The 21,616-nt window shown below is 40.6% G+C and overlaps 1 protein-coding gene and 1 non-coding gene across 7 annotated transcripts in view; both read right to left on the bottom strand.

Moving 5' to 3' along the window:
* CRIP3 (cysteine rich protein 3) overlaps positions 1-17,144 on the bottom strand; it is a 34,462-nt gene extending 17,318 nt beyond the window's left edge. For all 6 annotated transcript variants that reach the window (XM_037154317.2, XM_053668288.1, XM_053668286.1 and 3 more), the window contains exons 1-2: positions 16,996-17,144; positions 971-1,163 (exon numbers count right to left, since the gene is read on the bottom strand). The gene's annotated coding sequence lies outside the window, so the exon portion shown is untranslated. The remainder of the gene's footprint in view (positions 1-970; positions 1,164-16,995) is intronic.
* LOC128627928 (U4 spliceosomal RNA) lies at positions 6,508-6,644 on the bottom strand. The gene has a single exon (XR_008392221.1). It is a non-coding gene; the product is annotated as a U4 spliceosomal RNA (small nuclear RNA).
* Positions 17,145-21,616: the final 4,472 nt, after the last annotated feature.

Raw genomic sequence — 21,616 nt, 5'->3', positions numbered from 1 at the left:
AGGGGGAGGGCAAGAATAGTATGGGAAATACAGAATCTAAAGAACTTGAGACACATGGTCATAAACTAAAGGGGGGAATGGTAGGGGTGGGGGTGTACAGGGTGGAGGGGAATGAAGGGGGAAATAGAACAACTGTAATGGCATAATTAATAAAATAAAAATTTAAAAAAAAGATTTTTTGTTTGTTTAGATTTTATTAATTTATCTTTAGAGGGAAAGGGAAGGAGAGAGGGAGAGAAATATCAATGTACGCTTGCCTCTCGTGCATCCCCTGCTGGGAACTGGCCTGTAACTCAGGCATGTGCCCTGACTGGGAATTCAACTGCTATCCTTTGGTTCACAGGCCTGTGCTCAATCCACTGAGCTACACCAGCCAGGGCTGCATTAAAGATTTAAATTAAATGTTAGACTCGAAACCAGAAAAACACTAGAAGAAAACAGGTATTGTAAAATCTTGGACATTTTTTATAGCAATGTTTTTTTCCGATCTCTCTGCTTGGGCAAGGGAAACAACAAAAAGTAAACAAATGGGACTATGTTAAACTAAAAAGGTTTTGCACAACAAAGGAAACCATCACCAAAATAAAAAAAAAAAAGACATCTCACTGAATGGGAGGACATATTTGCCAATACATCTGATAAGGGATTAATATTTAGAATTTGTAAAGAACTTATAAAACTCAACAACAAAAACAATCCAATTTAAAAATGGGCAAAAGGCCTGAATAGACACTTCTCCAAAGAGGACATATATATGGCCAACAAACATATGAAAAGATGTTTAATGTCACTAATCATCAGAGAAATGTAAATTAAAACCACAGTGAGATATCACAATGATGATGATCAAGAAATCAACAAATAACAAGTGTTGGTAAGGATGTAGAGAAAAGGAAATCCTTGTGCCCTGTTGGTGGGAATGCAGACTGGTACAGCCAGTGTGGAAAGGAGTATGGAGTTACAGTCATACCTCAGTACTCACTGGCTTCAAAACTCGTCAAATCCTGTAGTCATCTTATTTTGACTAGAAAATAATGTTTCAGCACTTGGTACTTGCTTGGGACTCGTCATACTGGCTAGAACTTGTATGAGTGACAAGCTTCCATGCAAGAGAAAATGCTTCACCATTCAGTATGCATCAGTTCTGGAACTCTTCACAAGTTCTGAAATGAATTAAGAAGTACCAAGGTTCCACTGTATTTCAAAAAATTAGAAATAGAACTGCCTTATGACCCAGTGATTCCACTTCTGGAAATTTATCCAAGGAAATCCAAAATACTAATTTGAAAGACTATATGCACCTTTATGTTCATTGCAGTGTTATTTATGATAGTCAAGATTTGGGGGACTTCCGCCAAGATGGAGGCGTAGGTGGAAACACTTTGCTTCCTCGCACAACCAAATCTAAAAACAACAACATTTTAACAATAATAAATGCAACCAAACCACAGAAAATCGAACAATACGGAGTCTGAAAACAACAACTGCTCAGCTAAACCAGTGAGAGGGGCAAAGCCAGGAGCAGAGTTGGTCGGGCAAAAAAGATCCCCTGAGCCGGGCAGCGTGCAGGCAGCCAAGGACATGGATGCCAGGTGCAGGGTAGCTATGGGTGGACCCAAGGAAGGCACAGACCCAGGGAAGGTGCAGCGCGGCTGGCTGTCTGCGGTCTCCCATTTGCGCACAGATAAACCAGTGAAGAGACAAGCATTGAGACAGACAGCGCAGGTGCCGGCGCAGGGCGGTGGGCTTGCACATTTGCACTCAGATAAACAGGCAGGGGTGAGTGGTAAGGCGGACCGGGAAAGTGGAGAGGACCGCCATTGTTCCCTCTCTGACCCCACCCCCACATACAGCATCACAAACCAGCGGCCTGGGTAGCCCCACCCTGGTGAACACCTAAGGCACCTCTCCTCAAACGTAACAGGCGCAAACAGACCAAAATATTATGGCTCAAGAGGAATAGCTCCAAGCCACAGAGCCAATACTTCTAAGCAATCAAGAGATAGCCAAACTTTCAGATACACAATTCAAAACACTGGTGATCAGTATGCTCACAGAACTGGTTGATTTTAGTCACAAATTAGAGGAACATATGAAGGCTAAACTAATTGAAATGAAGGGAAACGCACAGGAAACCAATAATAATGGAAAGGAAACTGGGACTCAACTCAAGGGAGTGGACCAGAAAGAAGAAAAAAATAAACAGAAAAGAATGAAGAAACAAGAATTCAAACAAATGAGGAGAGGCTTAGGAACCTCCAGGACATCTTTAAACATTCCAACATCTGAATTATAGGGGTACCAGAAGGGGAAGAGGAACAACCATGAGTGGGAAACTTCCCAATCTGGCAAAGGAAATAGACTTCCAGGAAATCCAGGAAACTCAGAGAGTCCCAAAGAACTTGGACCCAAGAAGGAACACACCAAGGCACATCATAATTACATTAGCCAAGATTCAAATGAAGGAAAGAATCCTAGAAGCAGCAAGAGATAAGGGGACAGTCACCTACAAAGGACTTCCCATCAGACTGTCAGTGGACTTCTCAAAAGAGACCTTACAGGCAAGAAGGGGCTGGAAAGAAGTATTCCAAGTCATGAAATTCAAAGACCTACAACCAAGATTGCTCTATCCAGCAAAACTTTCATTTAGAATGGAAGGACAGATAAAGTGCTTCTCAGATAAGGTCAAGTTCAAGGAGTTCATCATCACCAAGCCCTTATTATATGAAATGTTAAAGGGACTTGTCTAAGAAAAAGAAGATAAAAAAGATGAACAGTGAAAGGACAGCAAACTCAGTTATTAACAACCACACCTAAAACAAAAGCAAACTAAGAGGACAGCTAGATCAGGAGTAAGCCATAGAAATGAAGATCTCATGGAGGGTTAGCAACAGGGGAGTGGGAGAAGGAGAAGAGGGGAGAAGGTACAGAAAATAAGTAGCGTAGACGGTAGGTAGAAAATAGATAGGGGGGAGGCTAAGAATAGTAGGGGAAATATAGAATCTGAAAAACTTGAGACATGTGTTCATGAACTAAAGGGGGGGATGGTGGGGGAGTGGTGTGTAGAGTGGAGGGGAATGAAGTGGGAAAACAGAACAAATGTAATCGCATAATCAATAAAATAAAAAAATATATTAAAAAAACATTTGGAAGCAGCTCAAGCGTCCATTGGTAAATGAGTGTAAAAAAAGTTGTTATGTATTTACATAATGGGATACTACTCAGCCATGAAAAAGAAAAGGAACTATTACCCTTTGCAACAGCATGTGTGAACTTGGAGAGCATTACACTATGTTAAATGAGCCAGTCAGAGAAAGACAAGTACCATATGATTTCACTCATATGTGGAATCTAATGAGCAAAATAATCTAACAAAAAAAAATAGAGCCCTGACTAGTGTGGCTCAGTGGATTGAGTGCCAGACTGTGAACAAAAGGGTCTCTGGTTCAATTCCTAGTCAGAACACATGCCTGGGTTGCGGACCATGTCCCCGGAAGGGGGCAAGTGAGAGGCAAACACACATTGATGTTTCTCTCCCTTTAAGAAAAAGAAAAAACAAAACAAAATAGAAACAAATTCTTAGATAGAGAACAGACTGATAGCTGTCAGAGGGGAGGGGTGTTATGGGGCTAGGAGAATAAAGTGAAAGGACTAAGCAAAAAACAAACAAACTCATGGACACAGACAACAGCATAGTGATTACCAGAGAGGAAGGGGGGGAGAGAAGAGGTTATATGGGGGATAAATGGTGATGGAAGGAGACTTGACTTGGCATGGTGAACACACAATACAATATACAGATGATATATTATAGAATTGTATACCTGAAACCTATATAATTTTACAAAGGAATGTTATCCCAATAAATTAAATGAAAAAAAAAATGAAATCAAATTGAAAGTCCAGAAATAAATTCATACATCTGTGGCCAACTGATTTCCAACAAGAGTGCTAAGTCCATCCAACGGGGAAAAGACAGTCTCTTCAAAAAATAGTGCTGAAACAATGCACGTCCACATGCAAAAGAATGCAGTTGGACCCCTAACTTATACTATATACAAAAATTAAGTAACACCTGGCTGGTGTGGCTCTGCAGATTGAGCACCAGCCTGGGAACCAAAGGGTCACTGGTGCGATTCCCAGTCAAGGCACATGCCTGTGTTGCAGGCCAGATCCCCAGTTGAACACATGTGAGAGGCAACTACACACTGATGTTTCTTTCCCTCTCTTTCTCCCTCCCTTCCCCTCTAAAAATAAATAAGTAAAATCTTTTAAAAATTAACTAAAAATGAATTAACAACCTAAATATAAGAGCTAAAACAACAACAACAAAAAAACAAAAAACAAAAAAAAAAAAGAAAAAGAAAAAGAAAAAAAGCGCCCTGGTTGGTGTAGTTCAGTGGATTGAGCACGGGCCTGCGAAGCAAAAAATCGCAGTTCGATTCCCCATCAGGGCACATGCCTAGGTTGTAGGCCAGCTCCCAGCAGGGGCCAGTTCCCAGCAGGGGATGCACCAGAAGCAACCATACATTGATATTTCTCTCCTTCCCTTCCCTTCCCTTCTTAAAAAAAAAAAGAGCTAAAACTATTAAAGTCTTAGGAGAAAACATAGGGGTTTTCTTCATGACCTTTGATTTAGTAGTGGATTCTTAGATATTACACCAAAATCATTAAAAAAATAGATAAATTGAACATCAAAATTAAGATCTTTTGCACATAGAACATTATCAAATAAGGGAAAATACAACCTATCTTGAGAAAAAATAACTGTAAATCATATATCTGATAAAGGTGAGTGTGTCACTTGTTCGGAAAGTATCTGGCCATGTAATATGAAAAACAGACATTTACTGAAGAAGATACAAGATATAAGAAACATTGTACATAGGACAATGATGCCTCAGTCCCTTTCAAAGGAGACACCATGGGACCTCACACAGTTCTCCCAATTGATATCAGCTGCCCTGTCGTATTTTCCTTAATCTCATTGATGGTTTGAAATCTCTTCCCTTTGAAAGGTGATTTTAGTTTTGGGAAAAGCCAGAAGTCACAGGGCAACAAATCTGGGCTGTGGAGGGCTGAGTCACCTGGGTGAGTTGACATTTCTCCAAAACACCCTGCATGAGATGTGATGCATGAGTGCACATATTGTCATGATGAAGGTGCCAACCACCACTTACCCATAGCTGAGGCTTTCTGAATCATCTGAATAGTTTCTGTAGAGAAATGTTCAATCTTATTGCAAAATTTGATGTAGATTTGTTGCTCTACTTGCTCATTTTGTTTTTATCTTTTTTTTTATCTTGCTCAGTCATTTTGAATATGATGGCCACACAGTACACATGCTCACCCAGTGGTATCTACCACCCCCACTGACTAGTACAGTGATGTTGTCATTGTTCACACACTCGTTCCAATCCAGTCTCCCTGGCTGCCAAGTTACATTGATGTTGCACAAACCATTCTCATTATATTAACAATTGCTGGGCCTTTTCTGGACAGACCTCATATATAAAGAATCATTATTCTACAACAAAAGACAAACACCCCAATACAAAAATGGGCAAAGGACTTCACTAGATATTTCTCCAAAGAAGAGATACAGATGAGCACAAGCACATGACAAGATGCTCAACATCATTAGTCATAAGGGAAACGTAAAGCAAAACCACAATGAAATACTAGGATAGCTACAGAATATTTAAAAAAAACACAAAAAATATTTTTAAAAAAACAAGTATTATGGATCTGAAGAGAAAGAAACTACCGTACATTGCTGGAACAGATAAAAAAATGATTCAGGTGCTGTGAAAAACAGGCAGTCCCTCAAAAAGTTAAACATATAAGAACCATATGATGCATCAATTCCACTTCTAAGAATATACCAAAAAGAAATGAAAAAAAACCCCAACAAACTTATACATGAATGTTCACAGCAGTACTACTGACAATAACTGAAAGGTGGAAATAACCCAAATGTCCATCAACAAATGAATAGATAAACAAATTGTGGTACACACATACAATGTAATCTTAGTCAGCCATAAAAAGTAATAAAATTCTAGCCCTGGCTGGTGTGGCTCAGTGGATTGAGTGCCCGCCTACAAACCAAAGGGTCACTAGTTTGATTCCCAGTCAAGGCACATGCCTGGGTTGTGGGCCAGGTCCCCAGTAGGGGGCGTGTGAGAAGCAACCACACATTGATGTTTCTCTCCCTCTCTTTCTCCCTCCCTTCCCCTCTCTAATAAATAAATAAGTAAAATATATTTTTTTAAATAATGAAATACTGATACATGCTAGAACATGGATGAACCTCAAAAACATAATGCTAAGTAAAAGAAGCTAGACAAGGTCACACGTTGCACGACTCCGCTTATATGAAATAGCCCAAATCTGTAAATCCATAGAAACAGAAAGCAGACTGGTGATTTCCGGGGGCTCTAGGATGGTAGTAATGGAAACTATCTGCTTACTGGACACAGAATCTTACTTTTGGGTGATGAGAATGTTTTCGAAACTGGACAAAGGTAATGGTGGCACAACATTGTGAATATACTAAATATCACTGAATTGTTAACTTTAATTAGCAATAATCGCGCCTCGGATAAACCTCATTGGCTACGATACTGCCACTGCGCAAAGCTTGAATTGTTAACTTTAAAGTGGTTAATTTTATGTTATGTGAATTTCATTTCCATCAAAAAATTAAAATAATACTTGAGATAGAATAATGGTTGCATTTCTGGAAAGCAGTGACTGGTAGGGAACATATGAGGGTGCTTCAAGAGTGTTGGTCATATTCTATTTTTTGATTTGGGTGTTGGTTACCCAGGTGTGTTTGCTTTGTGAAAATTATTGAGTTTAACACTTGTGATATGTATGCTTTTGTTTTTTATATGCATCTTATCCTTTGATATAAAATTTTATTCAAAGTTAAAGGTACTATACTATATGTGTATAAACCTTAGAGACCTGAAAAACACATATCATTGCAAATACTTGTTCACAGATGTTCATAGCAACATTATTAATAATTGCCAAAAAGCAGCAATAACTCAAATCTCTATCAACTAATGGATAAACAAATGACATACAGTGAAATATTATTCTACTATAAAGTACAGTGAAGAACTCATATATAGTATCACATAGATGAACCTTAAAACATTCTGTTAAGTGAAAGAAGCCAGTCACAAAAGACCCCATATTGTATGAATACATTTACATGAATTGTCTAGGACAGGTAAACCCAGAGACACAAAGAAGACTGGTGATTGCAGTAACTTTAGGGTAGGGGATAATTGGGAATGTCTGTGTTTTTTTGTTTACCATGGTTATGGAAACATCCAGGAATTAGATAGTGGTGATAGTTGCACAATCTTTTGTTTCTCTCCCTCTCTCCTTCTCCCCTTCCCCTCTAAAGATAAATAAATAAAATCTTTAAAAAAGATATTAAAAATAAATTGTACACTTTAAAATGGGGAATCTTATGTGACATATATAAAGTTATATTAATTGTACTTGTAAAAATATTTTTAAATTTATTTTTGAAAGAGGGGAAAGGAGGGAAAAAGATAGGGAGAAACATTGATATGCGAGAAAAACATAAATGGATTGCCTCTCACAGGCCCCCAACCAGGGACCTGGCCTGAAACCCAGGCATGTGCCCTGACTGGGAAATGAACCAGCAACCTGTGGATCACTGGTCCACAGACCAGTGATCAACTCACTGAGCACACCAGCCAGGACAGTATTTTAAATATTTGATCATCCAAAATACATGTGAACTCTAACATATAAAAGAAGCCCAAAGGGAAAAACAATATTCTAACAGATATTCCCTTTTCCCCTTCCTATCTCCCAGATCAGCATACCTTGGAGGTGGACTTCAGATACCACTAGAGAATGGAGGTCTAGGCAGCAAATCAGGGGCTGGTTAGTAGGTGAGTTACAGTTAGGAATGAAAGCTGTGACCAATACTCTTGACTGCCCCTGAGCAGACGAATGTGGCAGCTGATCAGAAACAGGTCTTGGGCTGGAGCAAGAGAGAGAGTGGTAGCGAAAAATTGTTAGCAGCCCTGGCACCAGTCTGCTTTCCAATGCTCCATCCAAAGGTTCACGCCTTAAGAATGAATAGTCAACTGATACGAGCTCAGCAGCAAGAGCCCCTGAGACACTTCTTCCCCTTTACTTATTTTATTGCCGGTTTTGGTTGTATATTTTTAGTTCTAGTGTTATAAGTATTCCCAAAAGTTACCCAAATCATAGATATATTTGGGCAGTGAACTACACTTCCAAGACACTGAGAGTATGTGGATTGATCATATATTAGGAACAAACCTCGGCTAATATTTTAAAGGATTTATTTGGAGCAAGGGAAGCTCAGATTTAAATAAATCTAGAGTCTAAAGAACTCAGGTACTTCTGGCCAAGATGGAGGCAGAGGTAAATACACTTTGCCTCCTCACACAACCAAAAGAAGGACAACAACAGGTTTAAAAACAAAAATAACCAGAACTACCAGAAAATCGAGCTATACAGAAGTCCAACAACCAAGGAGTTAAAGAAGAAACATTCATTCAGACTGGTGGGAGGGGCAGAGATGGGCAGCTGTGGCCTAAAGGGTGCATGGCAAGGCAGCAGCTGGAGGACTTGATGGGCAAGGCAACAGCTGGTGCCCCCATATCTGTGTGCGGATAAACTGGGAGGAACTACTGGGGAGCAAGTTCTTCCCAGGCTTCCAGAACAGGGAAAACAGACTCAAAACCTCTGGCTATAAAAATCTGTGGGTGTGGTAGTGGCGGAAAAAACTTCCAGTCTCACAGGAGAGTTTGTTGGAGACACCCACAGAGTCCTAGAGCGTACACAAGCCTATCCACCTGGGAATCAGCACCAGAAGGCCCAAATTTGCTTGTGGGTAGCAGGAGAAATGACTGAAAGCCTGCTAAGAGCCAAGTAAGTGTCATTGTTCCCTCTAGGGCCCCTCCCCAACACACAGTGCCACAATGCAGCCATGTAGGTTGCCCCACCCTGGTGAATATCTAAGGCTCCGTCCCTTAAAACATAACAGGCACGCTGAGACAAAAAAATATGGCCCAAATGAAAGAATAGACCAAAGCTCCAAAAATAGGGGACTTCCAGTCAAGATGGAGGAATAGGTGGAAACACTGTGCCTCCTCGTACAACCAAGTTTAAATTTAGTAACAAAAATGTAACCAAAACACAGAAAATTGAACTGTACAGAAGTCCGGCAACAGTGAACCATTCAGCCAGACTGGTAAGATGGGCGGAGTCGGTGGCTCGCAGAGCAGGGTTGAGCAGGAAAAAGTGGCCAGACTGACCAAGGCGCGCAGGCAGCGGTTGGCAGATCCCAGGTGTGGGGTGGCAATGGGCAGACCCAGAGGGGACACAAGGCGGCTGGCTGACTACGGTCACACATTCACACTCAGATAAACCAGGCGAAGGAGCAAGCAGTGATACATACTGCGCAGGCTAGGGCCCCAGCAATGGAAATTAAAGCCTAAAAGCACAAACTGGAAAAACTTTCAGGGTAGAGGTGCCAGGAAAAGCTCCCAGGCTCACAGAGAGTTGTTGGAGAGACCCACACGGTCCTGGAGGATGCACAGGCCCACACACCTGGAAGCCAGCACCAGGGGGTCGGGGTTTGCTTTCGGAAAACAGCAGAGGGGACCAAAATTTGAGAGAGAGTGGAACAAAAACCACTGTCCCTCTCTGACCCCGCCCCCACATACAGCATCACAACCCAATGACTGGGTCTCCCCACCCTGGTGAACATCTAAGGCTCTGCTCCTCATGGGTAAAAGGTGAGAACAGAGCAAAATATTATGGCTCAAGAAGAACAGCTCAAAGGCCCAGAGCCAATAACTCTAAGCGATAAAGAAATAGCCAGACTCTCAGATGCACAGTTCAAAACACTGGTGATCAGGATGCTCAGAGAACTGGTTGATTTTAGCCACAAATTAGAGGAAAATATGAAGGCTAAACTAATTGAAATGAAGGGAAACGCACAGGAAACCAATAGTGATAGAAAGGAAACTGGGACTCAAATCAAGGGAGTGGACCAGAAAGAAGAAAAAAATAAACAGAAAAGAATGAAGAAACAAGAATTCAAACAAATGAGGAGAGGCTTAGGAACCTCCAGGACATCTTTAAACATTCCAACATCTGAATTATAGGGGTACCAGAAGGGGAAGAGGAACAACCATGAGTGGGAAACTTCCCAATCTGGCAAAGGAAATAGACTTCCAGGAAATCCAGGAAACTCAGAGAGTCCCAAAGAACTTGGACCCAAGAAGGAACACACCAAGGCACATCATAATTACATTAGCCAAGATTCAAATGAAGGAAAGAATCCTAGAAGCAGCAAGAGATAAGGGGACAGTCACCTACAAAGGAGTTCCCATCAGACGGTCAGTGGACTTCTCAAAAGAGACCTTACAGGCAAGAAGGGGCTGGAAAGAAGTATTCCAAGTCATGAAATCCAGAGACCTACATCCAACATTGTTCTATCAAGCAAAACTTTCATTTAGAATGGAAGGACAGATAAAGTGCTTCTCAGATAAGGTCAAGTTCAAGGAGTTCATCATCACCAACGCTTATTATATGAAATGTTAAAGGGACTTGTCTAAGAAAAAGAAGATAAAAAAGATGAACAGTGAAAGGACAGCAAACTCACAGTTATTAACAACCACACCTAAAACAAAAGCAAACTAAGAGGACAGCTAGATCAAGAGCAGAACCATAGAAATGAAGATCACATGGAGGGTTAGGAACAGGGGAGTGGGAGGAAGAGAAGAGAGGAGAAGGAACAGAGAATAAGTAGCATAGACGGTAGGTAGAAAATAGAGGGGAGGGCAGTAATAGTATGGGAAATGTAGAATCTAAAGAACTTGTGACACATGGACATAAACTAAAAGGGGGGGAGTGTTGGGGGAAGGGGTGTGCAGGGTGGAGGGGAATGAAGGGGGTGGGAAATGGGACAACTGTAATGGCATAATCAATAAAATGTATTAAAAAGAAAAAAAGCTCCAAAAATAGAACTAACTGATGAAGAGACAGCCAACCTATCATATGCAGAATTCAAAAAACTGGTAATCAGGATGCTCACAGAAATGGCTGAGTACAGTCATAAAATGGGAAAAAGCGAAGGTTATACAAAGTGAAATAAAGAAAAATATACAGGGAACCAACAGTGAAGGGTAGGAGAGCAGGACACAAATCAACAATCTGGAACAGAGGGAAGAAATGAACATTCAACTAGAACAAAAAGAAGAAACAAGAGTTCCAAAACATAAGGAGAGACTTAGGAACCTCCTGGACAACTTTAGGCATTCCAACACCTGAATCATAGGAGTGCCAGAAGAAGTGGAAAAGCAAGAAATTAAAAAGTTATTTGAACAAATAATGAAGAAAAACTTCACCAATCTGGTGAAGGAACTAGACATACAAATCCAGGAAGCTCAGAGAGTTCCAAAGAAGTTGGACCCAGGGAAGTACACACGATGGCACATTGTAGAGGACCGGTTTGTCTTGGCCTGGCAAATGTGACTCAGCTCTATATGGAAAACCTACAGAAGTGAAGTGGTGGGCAGGAGCCAGACCTTCAATCTGAGTTTTCGTGTGGGAATCAGGCCTAGAAAATGCATACAGATTGTTAATGGCTTGCTCTGGCTAAAACTCCATCACCCTGGTCTAAAACAACAAATGTGTATTGTCTATCTTCAAGGTATTATCCAAAGCCTGTATGAGTTCTCCCAAGGACAGAGATAATGAGCTCATCACCATTCCCCTTTGCATGTTATTTTTATTTCCTTGATTGTACCTAGAATGTAGACAATAATATTCTATGTGATAGATAATAAATTTTTCTATGATGTAAGACCCCAGGAAAACAATAAAATCCTGTCTAGGCAAGGGTCCAGGCGCTCCCCTCTTGAGGGAGTGGCCAAGGCACCCATAGGCACTCTCCCCTTGAGAGAGTACTAATGCCTGTTCCCCTTTTCCACACAGGATTGTTGTTGCCTGTGCATTGATTCTCGTTTTCAGCCACAACAGGCAGACTCTGCTGGACAGGGTCTGAGACATCTGGCACCCAGGAACAGGGACGAAAAGGCTATCAGCAGTTGTGGTCAACACACCAACATGGGTGGAATGCGCCCAACAGCCCAGGTAAGGGCCGACAACCCTGAGTGCTTTTCGGAGGACATAGGGTGTGTTGCATTTTAGGGAAAAAGGGTATTTTTCCAAGGTCGCTCTCTCTGCAACCACACTCTCTTTAGTAAGCAGAAGCCTTGCTCTCTCTCTCTCTGGCAACTGCCACACCCCCAGGTGGAGCATTTAAGAGCCACAAGGGCGCTTGCCGCAACAAAGACACCTGTGACAGGATGAGTTGGATGTGGGCCAGGAAAGAACACTAGGTTTCCTGCCAACCGCAAGCAAAAGCCCATGCAACGAGAGGCACACTGTAAAAAACACTCACAAGCCCATCACTGTGGCACAATCCCCAATCAGATTTTAGACCTGGGAGAGAGAGCTATGAACTTTCCTTTCAATTAGCTTTTTTTTTTTTTTTACAAGCACCTCTGTGTGTTCCTTCTTTAAAAGCTGCTTTTTGCAGCCCTTTTGATTCTGTCTTTTCCCTCCACCTGCCTGTAAATAAAAAAGCAGATAGTAAATGAGTGTTTCGATTTCAACCAGACTCCGAAGATTGCTTTGAGAACTCAGAGTTAGTAAACAGGATTGTTTATGAGTGCCCTGGCACTGAAGAAAGAGGCATCCATCTCCTCCCTCCAGCTTGAGGTCTCAAGCATTCCTACGTGAATAGGGGCCTTTTGGAGGTGTCTGGGGTCAATCCCTGAGACGAGAAGAGGCCTCACAGATAATTCCAATCACAGTAATTTAACTCTGGGCTGGGTCAGGGAGCTCGATATGAAGGTTGGTCACCTGACACTTCGAGCCCTCCCTTGCAGTCTTAGACGCATGGGAAAAACCTGAAACCCATAAGCAGGGTTAGGGTACCCTGGTTACCAGGCAGCCCTCTCACGGTTTTCACCAACAGTACATTTTTTGACCCACCACACTATACTTCTCAATAGCTAATTAGTTAAGGTTTAATATGGGCTGCAGAATCTGAAACAACAGAAATCAAAAGTAAAAATGGAAACTTTTTAACAAGTATAGGCTCTCTAAAGAATATGAGCAATGTTTTATGCTAATATGGCAGTTTTTTAAAGCTACTAAATATCTCCCTGATAAAGAATCTTTAGACTTAGTTATTTAGGAAAAGTTGGACAGAAGTTGAAACAGCACTAGGTGATGTGAGATAAAGACTAGTGTCTCACTCCCTCCTTTAGAGGATTTAATTTGAAAACACTAGTTTGCCTAAATTTTATTTTTTGTTTGCTTTAAAAGTAACATCTCAGTCTCAAAATGTTTCAGTAGATAGAATGAAATCTCTAATGTCATAATATTGTTACATCATAAGGATTCTACTCAGAAAGAATTTAAATTGATTATTAAAGAAAAAGACTCACTTCCCTCAGATAGTAAAAAATGCAGGAATACAAACAATGAGAAAATATATCTTTTAACCATTCTGAATCCTCTTTCTGAAGACCCAGGGACTGCTTCAGCCCTGGGAACAAGCTATGCTGAGCTTAGTATCTTACCTCCGTCTCCTTCAACCTCCCTAAAAATTTTCAAGGGCACTAGATAATGAGACAGCTCACTTTTGAGCACATTGCAAGAATGCAGTAATCACCAAGAATAATAAAAAAAAAAGTAAACCCATTTGCCAGGACAAGACAAACCGGTCCCCTATAGCACATCACAATTACATTACCCAAGATGAAAGGTAAAGAAAGAATCTTAAAAGCAGCAAGAGAAACAGAGACAGTTACCTACAAAGGAGTTCCCATAAGACTTCTCAAAAAAGAGACCTTGCAGGCAAGAAGGGGCTGGAAAGTATTCCAAGTCATGAAAGGCAAGGACCTACATCCAATATTACTCTATCCAGCAAAGCTATCATTTAGAATGGAAGAGCAGATAAAGTGTTTCCCAGATAAGGTCCCGGATAAGTTAAAGAAGTTCATCATCACCAAGCCCTTATTATATGAAATGTTAGAGGGACTTATCCGAGAAAAAGATGATAAAAAATATGAACAGTAAAATGACAACAAAATAACAACTATATCAGCAACCGAACCTATAAAAAACAAAAACCAGGACTTCCGCCAAGATGGAGGCATACGTAGAAACATTGTGCCTTCTCACACAACCAAGTTTAAAGACAATAAAGTTTTAGTAACAAAAAATGCAGCCAAAACACCGAAAATTGAACTATATGGAAGTCCGACAACAACAAACCTTTCAGCCAGACTGGTAAGAGGGGCGAAGCCAGCAGCGAAGCTGGGTCAGGCAGGAAAGATCCACCAGACCTACACGGGCGCGCAATCCAGGTGCGCAGGCAGCAGAGGGCATATCCCAGGTGTGGAGTAGCAATGGGTGGACCCACTGAGGGCGCGAGGCAGCAGGCCGACCACAGTCACACATTCACACGCAGATAAACCAGCAAAGGAGCGAGCAGTGAGACAGATGACATAGGCCACAGTGGTGGGAAGCAGCAGAGGGGACCACCATTGCCCCCCTTTGACCCCGCCCCCACATACAGTGTCACAACCCAGTGACCTGGGTGGCCCCACCCTGGTGAATACCTAAGGCTCCGAGCCTCATACGTAACAGGCGAGAACAGACCAAAACATGGCTCAAGAAGAACTCAAAGCCCCAGAGCCTGTAACTCTAAGTGACCAAGAAATAGCCAAACTTTCAGATACACAATTCAAAACACTGGTGATCAGTATGCTCACAGAACTGGTTGATTTTAGTCACAAATTAGAGGAACATATGAAGGCTAAACTAATTGAAATGAAGGGAAACGCACAGGAAACCAATAATAATGGAAAGGAAACTGGGACTCAACTCAAGGGAGTGGACCAGAAAGAAGAAAAAAATAAACAGAAAAGAATGAAGAAACAAGAATTCAAACAAATGAGGAGAGGCTTAGGAACCTCCAGGACATCTTTAAACATTCCAACATCTGAATTATAGGGGTACCAGAAGGGGAAGAGGAACAACCATGAGTGGGAAACTTCCCAATCTGGCAAAGGAAATAGACTTCCAGGAAATCCAGGAAACTCAGAGAGTCCCAAAGAACTTGGACCCAAGAAGGAACACACCAAGGCACATCATAATTGCATTAGCCAAGATTCAAATGAAGGAAAGAATCCTAGAAGCAGCAAGAGCTAAGGGGACAGTCACCTATAAAGGAGTTCCCATCAGACTGTCAGTGGACTTCTCAAAAGAGACCTTACAGACAAGAAGGGGCTGGAAAGAAGTATTCCAAGTCATGAAATCCAGAGACCTACATCCAACATTGCTCTATCAAGCAAAGCTTTCATTTAGAATGGAAGGGCAGACAAAGTGCTTCTCAGATAAGATCAAGTTCAAGGAGTTCATCATCACCAAGCCCTTATTATATGAAATGTTAAAGGGACTTGTCTAAGAAAAAGAAGATAAAAAAGATGAACAGTGAAAGGACAGCAAACTCACAGTTATTAACAACCACACCTAAAACAAAAACAAACTAAGAGGACAGCTAGATCAGGAGTGGAACCATAGAAATGAAGATCACATGGAGGGTTAGGAACAGGGGAGTGGGAGGAGGAGAAGGGGGGAGAAGGCACAGAAAATAAGTAGCATAGACGGTAGGAAGAAAATAGATGGGGGGAGGACAATAATAGTATGGGAAATGTCGAATCTGAAGAACTTGAGACACATGGTCATAAACTAAAGGTGGGGAATGATGGAGGAGGGGCTGTGCAGGATGGAGGGGAATGAAGGGGGTGGGAAATGGGACAACTGTAATGGCATAATCAATAAAATATATTTTAAAAAAACAAAAAAATAACAAAAACCAACTAAGGAAACAACTAGAACAATAACAGAATTACAGAAACAGAGATCATATGGAGTGTTATCAGGAGGAACGAGGAGGGGGAAGAATGAGGGAAAAGGTACAGGGAATAAGAAGCATAATTGGTAGGTACAAAATAGACAGGGGGATGTTAAGAATAGTACAGGAAATGGAGAAGCCAAAGAACTTATATGTATGACTCATGGACATGTACTAACGGGGGAAATGCTGATGGGAGGTGGGGTGCAGGGTGGAGGGGGATAAAGGAAAGAAAAAAAATGGGACAACTGTAATAGCATAATTAATAGAATATACTTCAAAAGAATAAAGAACTTAAAGCTCAGCTAAAATTTATTTGGTTTTGGCTCTCATCCTCACTGTGTTCCTGAGCCTACAGTCCCAAAGTACAAAAGAAGTACCAACTAGCAATTTAGATGGATACAGAATTTCCTTAGTATTTTGAAATGATGCTTGTTGCTTCTGTGTACCAGATGTTTCAATATACATAGGAGAGGTAGGAAGACTGAATGAAAACTGGTTAACAGCTGTCCTGAAGTTTGAAATCCTAGGAATGTTCAAACAATCCCTTTGTGATTGTTTCCCTTTTGTGGAGCCTGCTTTGTCTACTCATACCCCCTCTCTAAGGACAAATGCACTTTTTACCTTGGTTCTTGTATGGTCCAGTAAGAAAGGCTAAAGTCAAGATGTGAGATGTTCTACTGACTGGGAACTTTTGAACCCAGGGTCCAGGAGGCATGAGAAGAGCTGAACTCCACAGTTGTAAGTATTATAGAACAAAAGGAGTGATGGAAGTTAGGATATAATTTGAGATGAGTGGCAAATTTAAAATCTATACCTTCTATGCCTATCTTCATCTTATTCATCCTCTACTAATACAAAGATATAGACATACATACATATTTGCTCACCCAACTCAACATTTACTAGTAGCTAAAATGAGGGCCTTCTCACAACCCATTCCTCCCCCCAGCAGCCATACCCACCTTCTGGAAGTCAGTCCTAGAGATGACTGCCTACTGGCCCCAAGGGCACCAATTATTTCTGTTATCTTTGGCTTCTATTCTTGCCTCTTTGGGAACAGAGATGTCTTCTGCAGTCTTTTGTTCTGGAAATGTCAAGACTTCCGCAATTACTCCTGAAAAGAAAGGATAGGTAGGTGAGAGTCAGTAAACATCATCCTTATTCTTATGTAGGTAGGCTGGCTATAGGAGAGCTGTACAGAATTATAGCATTGGCAAAGTACCAGAGAGATGAAAGAAAAATAATACCTCAATATGGTTGATTTTATCTCTTGCTATCTTTCTCTACATCCTCTACCATTATGTAACTGACTCCATTTTTACCCCACTCATCCACTTCTGTTAAGCATGCTGATTTCCCTTATTTTCTACAAAATTCCTTTCTTGCCTAATTCCCCCACAAGTAGAAGGAACAAAAGCCACTAAAGCTTTCAATCAATACGTATGGATTACCTTGTCTTTTTGCATGCAACAAAGACTTTGTGTACCTCCATTAAAGTAAGCCTTGTGAAGACAGGTATGTTGATTTATGTATCTTAATGTCCAAGTACTTATATAGCATGAAAGAAAATGTATAATGAGCTAACAGAGGTATGGGTAAGAGAAAGGGAACAGATGAAGAAAAAAAGAATAGTTTTCTTCAAGAATGGGGATTCTTGAGGAATGTATATTGCCCAGCCTTAATGGGTATAGAGGAAATTAAGGAGACTTGAGGGAAAAACAAGGCCTATTTGTAATGATGGAGAACTGACAAGATGAGTGAAGACAGGAATGCACTGAGACACACAAAAACCAATTTTTAATATATTTAATACATTTATACTTTCTATAAAGTATATAGAAAAAAAGAAAAACCTTGTAACTCCACAGCACCAGATAACTCTTACTGATATAAAATTTATGTGTGTATGTACATATTTTATGTATAAAATATTTGTATTTTATATAAAATGCATTTTCACGGTCAGAATGTTTGAAACAAAGATACAAAGTAAAAAGTGAAAGCATCCCTCTTTCCTCTTCCAAAAGCAACCTTTTTTGGTTAATATTTTTGCTCCCTTCCGGAAATAAAATTGGCAGCCTTATGTAGAGTTTTGATGAGGTGACAAGATGATGTTGGGCCATGAAGGGCTGAATTACTCTGTCAGCCAAATCAGAGGTATTTGGGGTTTGACCTACTGACTTCAACATGCCTATGAAATCTGGCTGGAAGAAAAAAGGGAACCATCTGAAAATCAGAGTCCTCAAGCCTTTTATTGCTAAGTCTAAGGTCAGTTTACACCCATTTTCCACGCTCAGTTTTTCTTCTAGGAGCTTCAGGGCCAGTGTGTCCCCTTTCTAGCCTGGCACCACTATGCCAGAATGTTGTTGAAATGAAGGGGTCATTGGCAGTGTTGATATGCACTCACTGTTATAGACAGTGCTTTGTGTACAAAGATCCAGGACAGAAGCAAGAAGACAGTTGGCTTCTAGAGTGCTAAGCACCCAAGAAATACAATCAGCAATTTACAGTTTTTACTCACTTATAAATTGCTAAGTATTAACAAACACTTAATTAAAAAGTTACTGTTACCACATTGATTCTTTTAATGAATTTTTATTGAGCACTCTTTTTGTGCCAGGCAACTGTGTACTGTACACACAAGAATGAAAAAACAGTAAGCAATGACAGATGACCCTGCTTTGGAGAATTTATAATCTACTTGGTGTTGGGGGAAGTTGGGGGAAGTAAGGCATATATTAATCAAAGAAACATATACATGTAAAATAAAACCACATTAAGTACTACAATGAAAATGAACGTTTTTTTAAATCACTTCTAGAGAGGGAAAGAAACGTCAATGTGAGAAACATTGATCAGTTGCCTCCTATAAGCACCCCAACTGGAGATCAAACCAGCAACCCAAATTAAGTGCCCTGACTGGGATTGAACCCACAATCTTTTGGTGTACTGCATGACACTCCAATGAATTAAGCCACCTGGCCAGGGAGTACATGGTATTTTGAAAACATGTAAGGGTTAGGGCAAATCAGGATAGTGATTTGTTTAAGGGCAGAAGATTTTCATTTTAAGTTCAACTGCTTGGCTTATCAATATTATTGTAAAATCAAACTCTAAATACAGAATGTACTCAAAACCCTAGACAATTTTAACTTGTCCTAGACAATTTTCACTTGTCTGGTTTTTTTACAAAATTGTTAATAAATGAAGATCTTGCTTATTAGATTCTCATCCTGGGCTTGGTAGGTAGGTAAGCTTTGTTAAGGTGAGAACCAAGTTTAGGGAGACATATTTAAAAAAACCACCTCACTTCTTTTACACCATCTCCTCTCTGAACTCACCTCTACCCATTAAAAATAAATACATTTAACATCCCTCCCCAAACACAAACACACCTCTCACCATTCTTCCCAAGTCCCTGAACCTGGCAGCCTGATGAATGGGTTTATTTTGTCATGCTTTGCTGCCAAAACATTTTTTTAACTTCAAGAGAATTTTTTTTTAAATCATCACTGCAGGACATTTTTTTTTTCACTGCTCTCAGAGATAGGAAGAGAGAACCATTGATGTGAAAAACATTGATTGGCTGGTTGCCTTCTAGTATGTATCCCAACTGGGGATCAAACCTGGAACCTGGGCACATGCCCTAAAACTGGGAATCAAACCCACAGCCCTTCCTATGGGACGATGCTCCAACTGAGCCACATCAGCCAGAGCTGATTTTTTTTTCTTAAGATGGAATGGCATAGGGTAAAGTGGGAATATTTAATAAAAAGGTTAGGAAGAGTATTGTGTGCCCTGAAGCTGGCCGTTAGTAGGAGAAATAGGGCCTATAAAGCAAGAGGTCCCCATTCACAAAGCCAAGGGAAATTGTTAGGAGGTTATTTATACAACTTAGGTAAAATAAGGTGTTTGCCCAAATTTAAACCTAACTGCTCATTAATCACACTCACAGTTGAGAATTTAACAAAAATTATTTCTGATGTTAGCAGAAACTTAAAACACATTTACATACCATAAGCCACAAGTAAAGATTAGGGCTTTTGCCTCTAAGGTAAAAATTTATCCAGTACCATGAGAGTACTGAATAAATATGCCCTACTGTAGGAGCAAACAAATGGGTTAGAATTCTGCTCTTTCATATAACTTCGCTGGATAGGTTCCAAAACTTGATCCCACTGATTAGAAGCCAGCAACAAACATTTCCTGCCCAGACCACAGAATCCTAAAAGCTCTCTGCTGGTTCAAATCATATAGGAAGGATGCTGTTGCTTCAACTCTTACAAGGCACATTATTCTATAAAACCCCTAAGAATGGTAGATGCCTTTGGTATAAAGCTTCAAGTTATCAAGAGAGTACAAGAGGAATTGTTCAAAATACTCTAGCCCCAGCCAAATGAATTCATTCTGCCCTTCCTAAACTTTGTCTATCTTCCTTCTCAAGTGGTCTCCTCCTAACCTGAAAAGAAATTCTGAATCCAAGATGAAGTGAAGAATATTTGGATAGGATTAACCCCACCCCGCTCTTTCTCTAAACCTACCCATTTATCCCCAAAGGGTGGTGGAACTTAGGAAAAAGGCCTGAAAATTAGTAACAGCTGACATTCTAAACTCTCTATTTTCTCTGAATTCTCTAGAATGGAGAGTTTTCTGGAAAAACAAACATATCTCTTGAAGTTCACCTGGCTTTATGTTTTTCTAAAGGATACCTTTTGAATCAGTCTGGTTTCCAGGCCAGAAAAGTACACTGAATTCAGGCTTTAACCTAAAAGGCAACCCCAGACAACTACTCAGGAAGGACTGACCCTGTACACGTTTGGTGCTGAGATGGAGATAATAACCATCTCGAAGAGGGGGAAAAAATCCTTATGGCATAGTGAGGTGAAGTAACTTGTCCTAAATAACAGCAGGCCAAATGGCTGAGGAACATTCAAGGACCCAAATCTTCCAAGTCTGTGCCTTCCCGCAACATGAATAGAGGCCAGGACAACTTCTAAACATAGTCAAGGCTCTGAAAAAAGTAAATAGCCTCCCCAAACTCAATGTAGGAATTCTGCAGCTCTGCACACAGGAAACTGGAAGAAAAATTATTCTTAGGAAAAATGATTGACAACTTTGCATTAGTATTGAGCAGTTGGGGAAGGAGGCTTGGGGAAAACTACTCTGAAGTCTCTGTTGAGATAGAGACTGCTGACAACAGATGTCAAGAGGAAACTGGAACAGAGTAACACCTGAGGATCACACTCCCTGATTCCCAAGAGCACTATCAGCAAGAACTTGAGTGTTGGGGGAACTCAGTTTCTAGAGGAGCACAGGGAGTGTCAACATACGGGTACATAAAAAGCTTTCACAATAAAAGATGCCAAAACAAGACCATTGTCCTCTACTTACTACCCATATAGGCAGTACTGGGGCACAGACTATAGGAGGGACATAGACAATAGAGCAGTGAGGGGGTGGTACATTGCTTTAGTTTACCTGTGAAAGTCAAATGTGTGTGGTTCCAAAACAAAAATACAGAAACATGAGATTAATGCATTTATTCCAAGTAACACACTAAAAATAAAGTTAAACTTGTCCAAG

The sequence above is a fragment of the Artibeus jamaicensis genome, unplaced genomic scaffold (genome assembly GCF_021234435.1).
Source record: "Artibeus jamaicensis isolate MK-2021 breed Jamaican fruit bat unplaced genomic scaffold, CSHL_Jam_final contig_484, whole genome shotgun sequence".
Taxonomy (NCBI): Eukaryota; Metazoa; Chordata; class Mammalia; order Chiroptera; family Phyllostomidae; genus Artibeus; species Artibeus jamaicensis.
Note: the sequence above shows the minus strand (reverse complement) of the source record. Positions and strands in the feature narration are given on the sequence as shown.